Here is a 16,146-nt window from a genome sequence, read left to right as displayed (position 1 = left end):
TTCAATTTGGGAGGTAAAATATCCCTACTGGCTAGCTAATGTAGTAGTAGTTTAAAAAAAATCACATGTGGCATAGATTATAAAGATCTAAATAAGGCGTGCCCAAAAGACTCGTTCCCGTTGTCAAACATTGGTCAAATAATTGACACGATGGACGGTCATGGGTTGATGAGTTTCCTCGATGCCTATTCTGGGTTAAATGAACCCGGATTATCAGGAAAAGTCTTTGTTCATAATGAATTTCGGCACATATTGCTACAATGTGATGTCGTTCGAGCTTAAAAACGTCGGAGCCACTTACTAGAGGCTTGCAAACAAAATGTTCGAAAAATTAATAAGGAAAACAAGGGAATTTTACATAGACAATATGTTTGTTAAGACTTTGAATGCAGGTGATCATATAAAGCACCTCCAAGAAATCTTTGATACCCTAAGGAAGCACAACATGAAGCTTAACCCCGAAAAGTGTGCATGAGGAGTCAGCTACAGTAAGTTCTTAGATTTTCTGGTGTCACAAAGGGGGATCAAAGTCAATCCCAATAAAATTAAAGCCATCGAGGACATTACTGACAGCTATCAAATGTGAAAGAGGTTTAGAGGTTAACTAGAAGACTGGCCGCTTTAAGCAAGTTCATTTCCCGGTTTTCAGAAAAATGTCATCACTCCTTCTCACTTCTGAAAAAACTTCGAATGGGCTCTGTAATTCCAGCAGGCCTTGAAAGATTTGAAAAGGTATTTATCGAGCCCTCCGTTACTATCGAAACTAGAGGAAAGCGAATAATTGCTAATTTACCTAGCGGTCTCAGAGGTAGAGATAAGTGGCATTTTAGTCCGCGAAGACGAAGGTACGCAATCTCCTATTTATTAACGGGAGCAAAAACTCGCTACCCACACCTCGAAAAATTAGCCTTAGCTCTTATAGTCTCCGCTCAGAAGCTTAGGCCTTATTTTCAATGTCACTCGATAGTCGTGGTGACAATCTTTCCTCTGTGGAATATCCTTCACAAACCTGAATTTTTAGGTCGACTAGCTTTTGATACCCAATTTTTTTCAATATTTTTTATATGCATAAATACCTTCAAAATAGCATATATATGCATATATAAGCATGCACAAGGTTTTTATAGTTTTCCCATAATTTTAAGGATTTAAATTGATTTATTTCCTCCCCTTTTATTCATAAAATCCCCAATAATTATCCCTCAAATTAGTGTTGTGGTGATTTAGTCATTTAATTTCTATATTTATTCCAAAATATGGTTAAAATATTTTAATGCATTTTTATAATTGTGTTTTTGTATTTTTAAAGCTAAATTGCATATAATTGCAATATTAGCCCCATTAATGTATAATTACATTTATATGCGTGAAATAGATCTTCTATATTTTTAAAATGTTAAATATCTATTTTTAATTATTTTAGTACACAAAATTATTTTCCAAAAATTATTTATCATTTATTATAAATTATATAGGGAAAATTGGCTATTTAAAATATATTCAGATTTGCATTTCAATTGTAGCCCAATTTAAACCCAACCCCAGCCCAATTTCAGATTAAAAACACCCAACCCAAGCCCTGAACCCGCCTACCCGACCAAAGCCTTATTAAATCCTGGTCGTTCATCTAAAAGATCAACGGCCCTCGTCCGTTCTTACCATTTTTTATTCCAATGACCCCTAACCCTAGCTCATTATTCAGAGACCGCCGCCTTGGTATTCTCTTATCTGATCTCCTCTCTCAACCACTCAACCTAACCCTAGCTTCTTTAATCGCCGACTTTCTTCTCCAGTCTTCTCTGGTGATCTCCCTTCAACTCCTAAGCCTCCAATGGCTTCTCTATTGCCATGCTCGCCTTCCCTAAGGTCTTCAAGGGCCTTGGGCCGCGCCGACTTGCATCTAAGGTTTCCCATCTGGTCTATTCTTGGCTACTTCAGTATGATTTCGAGCAAAATCATGTTGTACTTGGTACGATCCTTGAGATTTTAGACAGGTTCTTTCATCTCTACTTGGGTTTCTTCTAAAACCCTAATTTTTGCTTACATCTCCTAGATCTGTATAGTTTTTAAACGATTTGAGTCTATTTCTTTGATGTTTTACACTATCCTTGTAACTCTTTACAAGAATCATCGATTTCAAAGTGTTTTCACTTTCTTCTAAAATTAGGGTTTTCGGAACTTCTTCTAAAACCTTCTTTAAACTGATTCTTTATGTTTAAACTTCTCTCTCTTGAATATTTTGACTAATTCTATGATTTTACTACCTCTTCAACTTGCCTATGTTGAAAGCCCTAATTTTTCTAGTTTTTTTCGTTTGATTTTGTGACTAGCCTGTTTTTGTTTGAATTTCCGTGACTATTTCACTTCGAATGTGTTTTCTACTGAGTTTCTTATGCCTAACATATGTCATCTCTGTATGTTTATGTTCATCTTGATTGCTCAGACTTGCCTCTTTCTATCGATATTGTTTAACCTGCATGTTTGCTATGACTGGTTATTCTTATTTTACTCTATTTATATGCTGAATACTGAATCATGACTTCTCCTTTGATTGATTCTAGATTTCCTATTTTATGGTTTGATTGAAAGACCTTCCTTTAAACCCTCAATTTCTACCTCTTCTATTCAAATTAATTGATTCGCCTACCTTGTCTGTTGTGGTACTTTATTCTTACTGACTATTTCCTTAATTAAGAGTATTCTGAATTTAGCCCTAATTATTTACCCTATACTTACTGAATTTGATTCTTTCCTTATTAGTCATACACTGATTTCTTCCTTATATGCTACTTGCTCCTACCGTTTGAATTGATTCCCTTAACTTAAGGGAGTACTTGTCCTGATTTTGCTCTAATTGGTTCTAAGTTCCATAATTGTTATGCTACTATGACTCTTGCCTTATTTTACCTAATTTTCGAACTACTATATATACACACTCTCTTATTAACACAAAGACACGAACACTTTGGTTCAAAAGCTCTCTCTCTCACACTTAAACTTTCTGCTCTCTCTCTCTCTTTCTTTGTGCTATCTTCTATTTTGAGTTAGCCGGCTGCAAGCCAAGGCTAACTATTGTGCTCTCCTACTCTTTCACTCTTGCTTACTATCTTCTTTATTGGTATGTTCTAATTTCAGTTCAAGTTCCAAAAACAATATGGTTCTTTTATTGCTTCAGTTTATCCTGTTTCTAGCTTACTTTTACTTATGGTTTTGCTGTGAAACCTGCAGTTAGTATGATTACATGATTAGCATGTCATGTACTCCCCTTCCTTAATATCAGTGTAAACATGTTACCCCCTCTATGTCTGATCAATTGTTTTTGAGCATGTTTGTACCAATTACATATGCCTGTTATGTGTTTGTCATCATGTGTTCCATGTATCCCCAATCCTTATCACCCATGTATGCAGGTTTGTTCCTTATGTTTGGTTATGTGCTCTTTAAAGTATTGTTGATGTGGTTTTGGACTTCGTGTTTGATTTACTATTGTCTAATCATGCAACTCTCTTTTCAAAATTGTTTTACTACATGACTCCTTCTTTTACTCCGCAAACTATTTCAAACAAACCTTCTCTTTCAGTACAGTTTTCCCACTAAAACCTTTCAACTTGTGTCAAGCACTTTCATTCTACTCCTAAGTCAATAAGTTCTCCCCCCTCCAGTATGTGTACTTCCTTGGGATCCTATTGAGAGCCCTCTGAATTCTGGTGTACTGAGGCTGGCCCTTCCACACTGCACTTATTCAATTTTGGTTGCCAAGTCTAGGTGTAAGCATTGCCCGGGATCCTTGAGATCCTTAGGGAACTTTTATGCACCTATACTATGATATTGTCTATGGAATTGAGGCATTTGAGGCTATTGGAGGCTTTGGAAACTTGCGCCTATCTGTAGGCTCCCTATAGAATAACTTCTTATTTTCTTATTTACTTATGTAATTCATTCATATGGTCTGTAATAACTTGTAAACGAATATTGGGGTAATTAGTGAAAAGGGTGGGTAGCTACTTGTTTGTGGGTAATACGGGTAGATGCCATGCCTATAAGATATAATCCAAATCTGACTTCTGTTATAACAAGTGTTTATGTGTGCTTTTCATTTGTCAACATGCCTGCCCGTCTTTAAAATCAGTGTTAAAATTAATTATCATGCTTATAAGGAACAACACCAGAAATTCTGCCTATAGATCTAGGCTAGTTTGCTTTTAAATAAATTAATCTGGTTAACGATTAGCTCGCTTCTAAACTAATTTAATTAAGTGGTTTATATTTCCCTGAAACGAGTTCTTTTAAAAACTGCCTTAATCTATTATTAGACAGCATGCCTATAAGGATTAAAGAATCCGTTTTCAATCGGCCTTGTTTCACTCCATAAAACGTAGTTATCAGTATTCCACGTAGGCAAGCCTATAGGGCGTAAATCTTGCAACTCTGAAATTGTTTCTGTGACTTAGGTTATTCTGGTTTAACGGCTTTTAAAAAAATCAATAGGCAATTGCTAGGATCATTGTTTCTAATTGCTCCCTTTTACTTTATGTGATGAAGTCCTAATTGTTCTTGCATGTCGCCTTAGTATTTTCACCTTTAAAACCTTAGGGGATTTTCTAGAACCACCTATTGGTAGAGGTCCTAAATCCCTCCAGGACCATTAAGAAGGGACGGGTAACAACACATAATAGAGATAGCTGATCAAACACTCGCTTTAAATGACCACTATGGGGATGGGAAGCGTAGATGTGGGATATGATGACTACGCGCTAATGTCACGTGTAGCCCCTCATTGAGGAGTGTTTACCGGACATTATGTAGGGTGAACCTATAGGCTAACCAACCTAGGACTCCCCCCTTTTCCCAAATATATGAGCCATACAAACATGCCTTATTTGTAATTATTTGTTTCAAGTACTTATTTGGACTAATTTGTGACTATAAGTTCGGCCGAGACCCATAGTTGTGAACCAAGAGGGGTGCTTAACACCTTCCCCTCGAGGTCATTTCAATCCCTTACCCTAATCTCTGGTAATACAAACCGATCTAGGAGTTAATCACTCTGGGTTCCCTAACGCACCATAATCCGTTAGGTGGTGACTCTTCAAATACCCAATTCCCAAAAGGAAAGGAGTTATCACACTCCATGAATGTTGAAACCCGGACCTCTCTCCGCGGAGGAAAAAAGGGGGCGCGACAGCATGGCGTCTTTGCTGGGGATATACTTAGGCTCTTACCATAACGAACTTATCTTTTTATTAATTAGTCCAAGCATGCTTTATCCATACCCTTCTCCCTTATTTGAATTTAACTGTCCATTTGTTAAGTACTGACTTGTCTCTTTGTTGTCTTTTTCTGTAACTGTCTTTCAATTATTTAAATACTATATTCACTTTTTCCTACGTGAAAATACTTGACTAAATGTTATTAATTGCTGCATAAATCATGCACCGCATCATATTCCACTCGTGCATATCAAATCCTATAGCAACGCTTTATTGAGTAGTTGCGCTCTTCCTATTTACTACCCTTAAATTTGGAAAGGCTTATTTGCAGTAAAACCAGTCGATCAGTGGTGCAGTCGACGGTTCCGTGCCTTCCCCCTCGAGTCATCCTCTCGAGAGTACCAGTCTAAAACCCCATAGAAACCTTACTCTGGTTAAAATGTGCATGCATCATGGTCAAACCTAGTCAGATTAGTTATGTTCTCCACATAACTATCCTTTAAGGTAAGCCTTATCCAAAGTCCATCGGGTTTTCCATAATCCCAACGAATGCAACCACGTTTTGTGCATTAATTTGGAGAACTAAATGTCGATATGTTGATCATAAATGTATAAATAGTCGAGTCCGGTGAGGGTAAGGTCTATCCCTTTTGTTTTGCAGAAAATGAGGAGGTCCCCAGCTTCGGTATGGTTAGCACACCCTCACTCTTGCTAGATTGGTGGAGGAATCTTCCATCAAATGACCAAATCAATGAATGGAAAGAGAGGGCCACCAAATCTAGCGAGAAGTTGGAATACCTGGAATACAGCCTGCTGGAATTGGAAGGAAAAGTGAGGAAGAGAATTACCGACTGCCACAACGCTAGAGGAAATGAAGGAGAATATTTGATCAAGGTATTTTTACTGATGAACCTACGCAAACTGGAGGATTTGATCAACGAGAACATTCAACCTAAGGAAGGCCCTTCCGAGACTAAATAGATTAGGTTTACTCGCTTTCCAAATGTAATAAGGCCAAGTGCCAATAGTGACTTAGTTTATTATTATATTAGTGTCGTTTTAGGATTCGACTATTTTTTATATTATAAAATGAAGCATTTATTGGCATTACAAGTTCTCCAAGTTTATTTGTCGCTAGGCCTACCTCGGGCACAACGAGGTTCCCAAAATAGGACGCGAATTTACATTTCCGCAATATGTGTTTAAATACTGCAAACATTTCAAGATCATCATTGACTTGTTACCTTTTTCTTTTTGTTTTTTCTTTATTTTTGATTATTCCCATCCCTTAGGTTGGTTTACTCATACTGGACTCATCAGCATACCACACCAGATCTAGAGACCCTCCACCTCCTCCTCCTCCAAGCAATACAAAAAGTAAAGGAAAAGCAAAAATGGATGACCTAAGTGGAATACAAAAGGAAAATATTGAGAATGCAGAGACTTCATATGGTCGTAGTACTCCGGCCCCAAACGATCTGGTTTTGAGACTGGAACAAAAGATACTGGAATTGCAAGGAGAACTTGAGCAGATTCGCAACTTGGAAAATTTGTCACTTACCCTCAATGTCTCTGATATCCATCAACAAAACACAAAGAACCTGACACCTCCTTAGACACACAAAATCAGCAGCCATAAAATCCTACCGCACCAAATCAATATGCATCCCACTCCAAAATATCAATCCGCTGCCAATACCAACTCCACCACAACATCACCATCAACCAATTCAGTACCCACCAACCACCACTTACCATACTCCCCAAAACAGATAACCCATTCTCGATCCACAAAACTCCACCAATGACCATCACTACACCCAAGTTCCTGGCACCCATCAAAGCAACCCCATATATGTGGAAACTATACCTCATTCTACCCAACCAATCTCCTGTGCACCGGAATCCTTCGAGAAGGACCTGCTCATTAACAACATGGCTGAAGAACTCAAGAAGTTGACAAGCTAAGTTCAGGGTGTTGAAGGCGACAGAGGAATAGAAGGTTACCAGCAGCCACAAAATCGTACCGCACCAAATCAATACGCAACCTCACCCCAAAATATCAATCCGCTGCCAATACCAACTCCACCACAACATCACCATCAACCAATTCAGTACCTATCAACCACCACTTACCATAATCCCCAAAACACACAACCCATTCTCGTTCCACAAAACTCCACTAATGACCATCACTACACCCAAGTTCCTGGAACCCATCAAAGCAACCCCATATGTGTGGAAACTATACCTCATTCTACCCAACCAATCTCTTGTACTCTGGAATCCTCCGAGAAGGACCTGCTCATTAACAACATAGCTGAAAAACTCAAGAAGTTGACAAGCCGAGTTTAGGGTATTGAAGGCGACAGTGGAATAGAAGGTTTGAATTATGAGGATTTGTGCATAAAGCCGGATATCGAACTGCCCGAGGGGTACAAACTTCACAAGTTCGAAATATTCGATGGTACAGGTGATCCGAGGGTTCATCTAAGGACCTATTGTGACAAGCTTGTCGGGGTCGAGAAAGATGAAAAGATCCAGATGAAGATCTTTATGAGAAGCCTTACTAGGGACGCTTTGTCTTGGTATATCAATCAGAATCCCAAGAAAAGGTCTAATTGGGTAAGCATGGCATCGAATTTCATGGACCGATTCAGGTTTAACACAGAGAATTCACTGGATGTCTTCTACATTCAAATCTTAAGAAGAAACCTATTGAGACTTTTCGTGTGTACGCTACTCGTTGGAGGTCGGAAGCAGCCAAGGTCAGGACCGCTTTGGACGAAGAACAGATGAATAAATTCTTCGTCAGGGCATATGATCCACAATATTATGAGAGGTTGATAGTTATCGAAAACCACAAGTTCTCTGAAATCATCAAATTCGAAGAAAGGATCGAGGAAGGAATAAAGAGCGGGATGGTAACGAATTTTGAGGCACTGCAAGCCACAAATAAGGCTCTTCAATTAGGTGGCATATTGAAGAAGAGAGATGTTGGGGCAGTAATGGTGGCTCAGGGCCCAAAATCTCCACTTACCTATCAAACACCTCCTCCCACATACCAAACACCTCCACCCACATATCAAAAACCTCCACCCATATACCAAGCATCACCGCCTACATATCAACCTTCATCTCCCAGATATTCCCAACCAGCCACTATCCACCACACTTATAATTCCCAACTATCCCACTTCTAATCTCCACCAGTTCACCAAAATTATCCAAGACCAAGACCCAATTTCAACCGCAACCACTCAGACAGTACACCGCCATTGCTAAGCCCATCGGCCAACTATATGAGAGGTTAAAAGCCGTAGGTTATGTTATTTATGTTCCCGATGTGGCATTAGAAAATCCATCCCAATGGGTCAATCTGAACAAAACATGTGTGTCTCATTCTGGTATGAAAGGGCATACCACTGTTGAGTGCTGAACATTGAAGGATAAGATCTAACCGCTAATTGACAACAAGGTCATACAAGCAAAGAAAGCCGCACCTAATGTCCGCAACAATCCCCCCTCATCACAGAGGTGATGGTGTGCATGTGATAGAAACAAATGAAGAATGGGACCCTGAGGGGTCAATCGGGCTTATTTGAGAAGGCGACGACTTTAAGGTTGCAGTCACACTTACTCCCATTGTGGTTCAGACTCAGGTACCAATTGATGTTGATGTAACTGCACCAGTCCCATTCGAGGTGGAAGTGGCTCCGCTCGCAGCCACCTCCTCTCCCTTTGAAGTAGAAGTGGTCACACCTTTTATATGATGGTATCAACTATACCCTCTTTCAACTCAAAAGCAATACCCTGGGATTATATTTCCAAGGCTCGGCAGAAAGGGAAATCCAAGAGAGAGGAATTTGACGTTGCACAAGGGATGACTAGAATTGGAAGAGTCTATACACCTGAACACCTGGGAGGTTCAAGTAAGGAGGCCACTACTAGGCAACCTGTTGTTAAGACCGGGCCAAATGACCTATGGAGGAAAGTACAGGAAAAGGAGTATTTTGTTGTTGACCATCTAAACAAAGTTTCAGCTAAGATATCTATCCTATCACTATTGCAGAATTCAGAGGCACACAAGAACGCTCTGATAAAAGTACTGAGCGAGGCTTATGTACCCAATAATATCACTTGTGGAGAAATGGCCAACATGGTTGGGAAAGTACTAGAATGTCATAAGATTATCTTCCACAAAGATGATCTACCACCTGAGGGTTTGAATCACAATCGAGCATTGCATATCATAGTGCAATTTGAAGACAAGTTCATTGCCCGGGTCCTAGTTGATAGAGGTTCGAGCCTAAATATTTGTCCATCAGACCCTCTAAAGAGTTGGACAAATGTTTCCACGAGATACGGGTAGGAAGCATGAATGTGAAAGCTTTCGATGGGTTTCAAATGGCCACGATCGAAGAAATAAACCTTTGCTTACAGATGGGGCCAACTTGGTTCGACGTTGAATTCCAAGTACCTAACATACCAGCCTCATATAATATTATGTTGGGCCGACCATGGATCCATGTTGATGGAGTTGTGCCTTCCACGCTAAATTAAGTCATGAAATTCAAATGGAACTGCCAGTAGGTGATCATTCACGGAGATCGGAGTAACCCCATCTACACTAGTCAAACCATCCCGGCCATTAGACATAGAAGAAGGCTAAGAGGGGAAACCTATCATCACATCGAACGGATCAATGCCATCGAGAAGTATAAGTGGAAGAGTAACAAGATAGAAAGCATACTAGCATGGTCCAGATATGATCCCGGAAAAGGGTTGGGAAAAAACCTCCAAGGTATCACCAAGACAATACATCTGGAAAATCATGGTACCACTTTTGGGCTCGTATACTAGTACGCATGGCAAGAGTAAAGGAATTAGTTGCCTCCATAGCACGGACTATATTACCCTCTTGAGTAGCTAGTGCCACGTTTGGAACAAGCTTTCTACCAGGTCGACACAATATGGGGGACTGCAGAAAAAGAAGCACTAGCTGGGTTGAAGAATTTGTTCTTGGAAGAGGAGGACATGGACTTGCTTTCTAGGACGTCTCAACTATATGTGTCGCTTCATAGCACAGTCCACAGTCATATGTGAACCCATCTTCAAGATGCTAAGAAATGATGTCGAAACAAGCTGGATCAAGGATTGCCAGAAAGCTTTTGATGAGATCAAGGAGTGCATGTCCACACCACCAGTTCTGGTCCCGCTAGAACCAGGACGACCTTTGCTACTTTATCTATCTGTATTGGATGGAGCCTTCGAATGCATTTTGGGACAACATGACGAGACAGGAAGAAAGGAGAAAGCCATATATTACTTGAGTAAGAAGTTCACACCTTATGAAGCATGATATTCTCTGCTTGAACTCACTTGCTGCGCTCTGACCAGGACAACCCAGAAATTGAGGCGTTACTTCTGGGCCTACACTACATACCTCATATCCATGATGGATCCTCTAAAGTACATATTTTAGAAACTCATGCCTACTGGGAAGTTGGCTAAGTGGAAAATACAACTAAGTGAATTCAATATCATCTATGTAACTCAGTAGGCGGACAAGGGACAAGCATTGGCAGATCACCTTGCTGAAAATTCGGTGGGAGGAGAACTATATTGGCCACTTTGTCATTCATGATACAACATCCAGATAAGGACTACATTGATCCCATTCTGATGAGGATCCATAATCAGCCAGCATATTGTACTCATGTCGAGGAAGAAGCGGATGGATAGCCTTTGTTCCATGACATCAAGGAATACTTATCGAAAGGAGAATACCCGGATCATGCAAATCACGTCCAGAAACACACACTCTGGAGATTGTCAAACCACTTCTTCCACAGTGGAGGAAACTTGTACAGAAGAACTCCTGATTTGGGTTTACTAAGATGTGTCGACGCAAAGGAAGCATCTAAGGTACTTGAGGATGTGCATGCTGGGACCTGTGGTCCACACATGAATGGTTTCGTCTTGGCTAAGAATATACTCAGGGCAGGTTACTTTTGGATGACCATGGAGACGGATTGCATTCAGTATGTCCACAAATGCTTTTAAGTCAAGTGCATGCCGACATGATAAAAGTGCCGCCAAATGAGCTCAATGCAACAAGCTCACCTTGGTCATTCGCCACCTGGGGAATAGATGTTATTGGTCCGATTGAGCCCACTACTTCAAATGGATACAGGTTTATTCTGGTAGCTATTGATTACTTCACGAAATGGGTAGAAGTTGAATCTTACAAAGTTGTAACCGAGAAATTCGCCGCAGATTTTGTCAAAGATCGTATTGTCTGTCGATTCGGAGCTCCCGAGTCCATTATTACTGACAATGCTGCCAATTTCAACAGTGATCTAATGAAAGCTATATGTGAAGCTTTCAAAATCAAGCATAAGAATTCCATAACCTACAGACCTCAAATGAATGGAGTCGTAGAAGACGCCAACAAAAACATCAATAAGATACTAAGGAAAATGGAAGAGAACCACAAACAATGGCACGAAAAGTTACCCTTTTCTCTATTGGGGTACTGCACCATGGTTCTCACATTAACTAGGGCAACTCCCTACATGTTGGTTTATAGTACCGAGGTTGTCATCCCAGCCGAGGTGGAGATTTCTTCTTTAAGAGTCATACAGGAAGCTGAACTCAGCGATGCGGAGTGGATAAGGAGTTGCTATGAACAATTGGCCCTTATCGATTGAAAGAGGATGAGCGCAGTGTGTCACGGCCAACTTTATCAGAACATAATGTCCAGAGCTTTCAACAAAAGAGTCAAACCAAGACAGTTCACACCAGGGCAGCTGGTATTGAAGAAAATCTTCCCACATCAAGATGAGGCCAAAGGGAAATTCTCTTCCAACTGGCAAGGTCCATACATGGTTCACAAAGTACTAACAGGAGGAGCACTCATACTTGCAGAAATAGACGGAGAAGTCTGGCCAAAACCGATCAATTCAGACGTAGTCAAGAGATACTATGCTTAGATACTTTACATTTCCTCATTTGATGTAATTGAACTATGCTTGACCTGATTCCTATTTAAGAGGGGATACATAGGCAGCCTTATGGGTTCGGTCATATCATAATAAAATTTTCATTTCCCCCAAGAGTAGAAACTGGGGCAGAATTTTGATGAGGACCCTCAAAATTCCAGAGCAAGTCTAGCCAGCGCCAACTTGTGTCAGACGGTCAGTAATCAGTTAAGAAACTAGGGCAAAATTTTGAGAAGCATTCTCAAAATTCCAAAGAAGGTTCAGCAAGATCCATTATCCGCAAATAGTCGAAGGATCATCTACTAAACTTGGGCAGAATTTTGAGGAGGGCCCTCAAAATTCTAACATAAAAGAGCTGCAATGTCTTTGAGTGTTACAATCACTAGTTCATCTATTTTTTCTGAATCAACTCTATTTTTATCAACAATTGCGTATTTTTCGAAAAACTCTATTTCCATAACAGTCAAGTGTTACCTAGGGGAACTCGAAAAGGGCTTTCATAACGGAGCATAGCAAGGCCAGTGTACGAAGCACGAACCAACCTCCCCCTCACAAAACTTACAATTTTTATTTGAACGCAAGCACATTTGATGTAACGATAGCATTCGCAAAACATGTATACACAAAGATAATTCACTATCAATCAGACCATCAGACATCGAATACATCTCCAACTAAGACATATGCTACTTTTACTTACTATTTGCTCTCTGCATGAGGCTAATCCTTGCCTCCATATTTGCATGAGGCTAATCCCTGCCTCCATATCTGCATGAGTCTAATCCTTGACTCCATAGGGCTAATCCCTGCCTCCATACTTGCATGAGGCTAGTCCTTGCCTCCATTACTGCATGAGGCTAATCCTTGCCTCCATAATTGCATGAGGATAATCTTTGCCTCCCTATTTACATGAGGCTAATCCTTGCCTCCCCACTTGCATGAGGCTAATCCATGCCTCCCCACTTACATGAGTCTAATCCTTGACGCTCTATCTGCATGAGTCTAATCCTTGACTGCCTATCTGCGTGAGGCTAATCCTTGCCTCCATATTTGCATGAGTTTAATCCTTGACTCCATATTTGCATGAGGCTAATCCTTTCCTCCACATTTGCATGAGGCTAATCCCTGCCTCCATATTCCATATTTGCATGAGTCTAATCCTTGACTCCATATTTGCACGAGGCTAATCCCTACCTCAATACTTGCACGAGGCTAATCCTTGTCTCCATACCTACATGAGTCTAATCCTTGACTCCCTATCTGCATGAGGCTAATCCTTGCCTTCCTACTTGCTTGAGTCTAATCCTTGACTCCATACTTGCATGAGGCTAATCCCTGCCTCCATACATGTATGAGGCTAATCATTGCCTCCTCACTTGCACGGGACTAAGCATTGCCCTTCTTTGCACAGATATTGCTCTATTTTACTAGCTATTTGCTTTCCAATCGGGCTAAGCTCTGCCCTCCATTTCAAAAGACTAATCATTGTCTTGATGACATCATGACTATTGAAAATCATGGGCTGAAATATTGTCAACCTATCCAAAGGCGTCATAGTCTAAAAGGCATCATCCTCATAGCCGGAAGACACCATGCCATGGCCTAAGGATCTCTCAAATTTGCATATCATTATTCAAAGGCGTCGTGGATCGGAGGCACCATATTCATGGCCCGAGAACATCATTTCATGGCCTGCGAATCCCTCATTAAACAATTCATGGCCCAGGACGTCATCTTTATCTGTCCAAAGACAATCTTCATGGTCCAAAGGGAATCTGCATCATCTTTAAATTTTCGCAAATACATGTTTATAGCATCTTTTATCTATAGGTAACCAGTAAGCAACTGTTATCCTAGCAGGATCAATCTCACTCCAGTTCCTTCAACTGTCCTGAACCTTAACCGCTCACCGTAGTCGCTTCTGCATCGCGTGTCCGTTCTTGGAGTAATTTCATCGGCATATTCCGCAGATGAACCCAGAACTACACATGGCCTGATTCCTATAAAACCAGGGATATGTAAGCAACTCGAAAACCGTAGTCCGGCCTCTGTCCTTCAGAACATCCCGCCCGATCAAAATTGGCCATCATTTCTTTACCCGAAAACTCTTTCATCCTTCCTGGGTAAAGAGGGGCAATTGTTGATATTCAATTTTTCCCTATATTTTTTATATGCATAAATACCTTCAAAATAGCATATATATGCATATATAAGCATGCACAAGGTTTATATAATTTTTTCCATAATTTTAACGATTTAAATTGATTTATTTCCTCCCCTTTTATTCATAAAATCACCAATAATTATCCCTCAAATTATTGTTGTGGTTATTTAGTCATTTAATTTCTATATTTATTCCAAAATAAGGTTAAAATATTTTAATGCATTTTTATAATTGTGTTTTTGTATTTTTAAAGCTAAATTGCATATAATTACAATATTAGCCCCATTAATGTATAATTACATTTATATGTGTGAAATAGATCTCCTATATATTTAAAATGTTAAATATCTATTTTAAATCATTTTAGTACACAAAATTATTTTCCAAAAATTATTTATCATTTATTATAAATTATATAGGGAAAACTGGCTATTTATAATATAGTCAGATTTGCATTTCAATTGTATCCCAATTTAAACCCAACCCAAGCCCAATTTCAGATTAAAAACACTCGACCCAAGCCCTGAACCCGCCTACCTGACCCAAAGCCTTATTAAATCCTGGTCGTTAATCTAAAAGATCAACGACCCTTGTCCGTTCTTACCATTTTTAATTCCAATGACCCCTAACCCTACCACACCCCATGAATGTCGTAACCCGGACCTCTCTCCGCGGAGGGAAAAAGGGGGTGCGACACTAGCCAAATGGACAGTCGAAATAAGTGAATTCGAAATAGAGTATAAACCAAGACTATAATCAAATCTCATGTTTTGGCTGACTTCGTAGCCAGTTTTAGGCTGGGACTGCTACCTTTGGCCACCGAAGAAGCGGTGATGGTGTCGGAAATGACATCAAGAGTATGGACCTTATTCATGGACGGAGCTTCCAATGTGAAAGGATCCAAGCTCGGGGTAGTACTTGACTACGAGGTCATTGAAATTAAATGCATTTCCCAACTAGTAGTAAATAAGGTATACGGGATATTCGACACCAAAGAGGAACGCATGCAACAATATGTAGTGAAAGTCTAGACTCTGCTCGTACGGTTCATGGAATGGTCGATCACCCATATCCGAAGAGAAGAAAATGCAAAATCAAATGCACTAGCCAATCTGGGTTCGTCCACAAAAATGAAAGTATTAGACTCCGGTACGGTAGTACAACTCATGCACTCGGTATTAGATGTAGATGGTTATTATGAAGTAAATGTGACCAATTTGGTCTGTGACTGGAAAAAGGAGATCATTGACTATCTTGAGCACGACGAACTACCCAAAGATCCTAAGACATCCCGGGAACTCCGCACTAAAGCAGTTCGTTACAGCTTCTGGGGAAGCCAGTTGTATAGAAAGTCTTTCCAGGGCCCATTGGCCCAATGTATAGGAGCCTTCGAGGCTAATTACGTCATGAAAGAAGTTTACGAAAGAATCTGTGGAAATCACCCGGGTGCAGACTCTCTTGTATCAAAGTTAATTAGGTAAAGATACTACTATCCCCAAATGGAACAAGACGCTAAGGCATTTGTTCATAAATGCAACAAGTATCAACACCACACACCATTAGTGCATCAACCGGTAGAACTATTGCATTCAGTATTGTCTCCTTAGCCATTCATTAAATGGGGATGGACATAGTCAGTCTAGTGCCACCAGCTCCTGGTAAGGTAAGATTTCTTTTGATTCTAACTGATTACTTCTCTAAGTGGGTTGAAGCATGTTCTTACCAGAAAATTAGCAAGCGCGAAGTGGTCGATTTCCTGTGGGGGAAC

Source organism: Nicotiana sylvestris, chromosome 6 (assembly GCF_000393655.2).
Source record: "Nicotiana sylvestris chromosome 6, ASM39365v2, whole genome shotgun sequence".
NCBI classification, from domain to species: domain Eukaryota; kingdom Viridiplantae; phylum Streptophyta; class Magnoliopsida; order Solanales; family Solanaceae; genus Nicotiana; species Nicotiana sylvestris.
The sequence above is the reverse complement of the archived record's forward strand: the minus strand, read 5'-3'. Positions refer to the sequence as shown.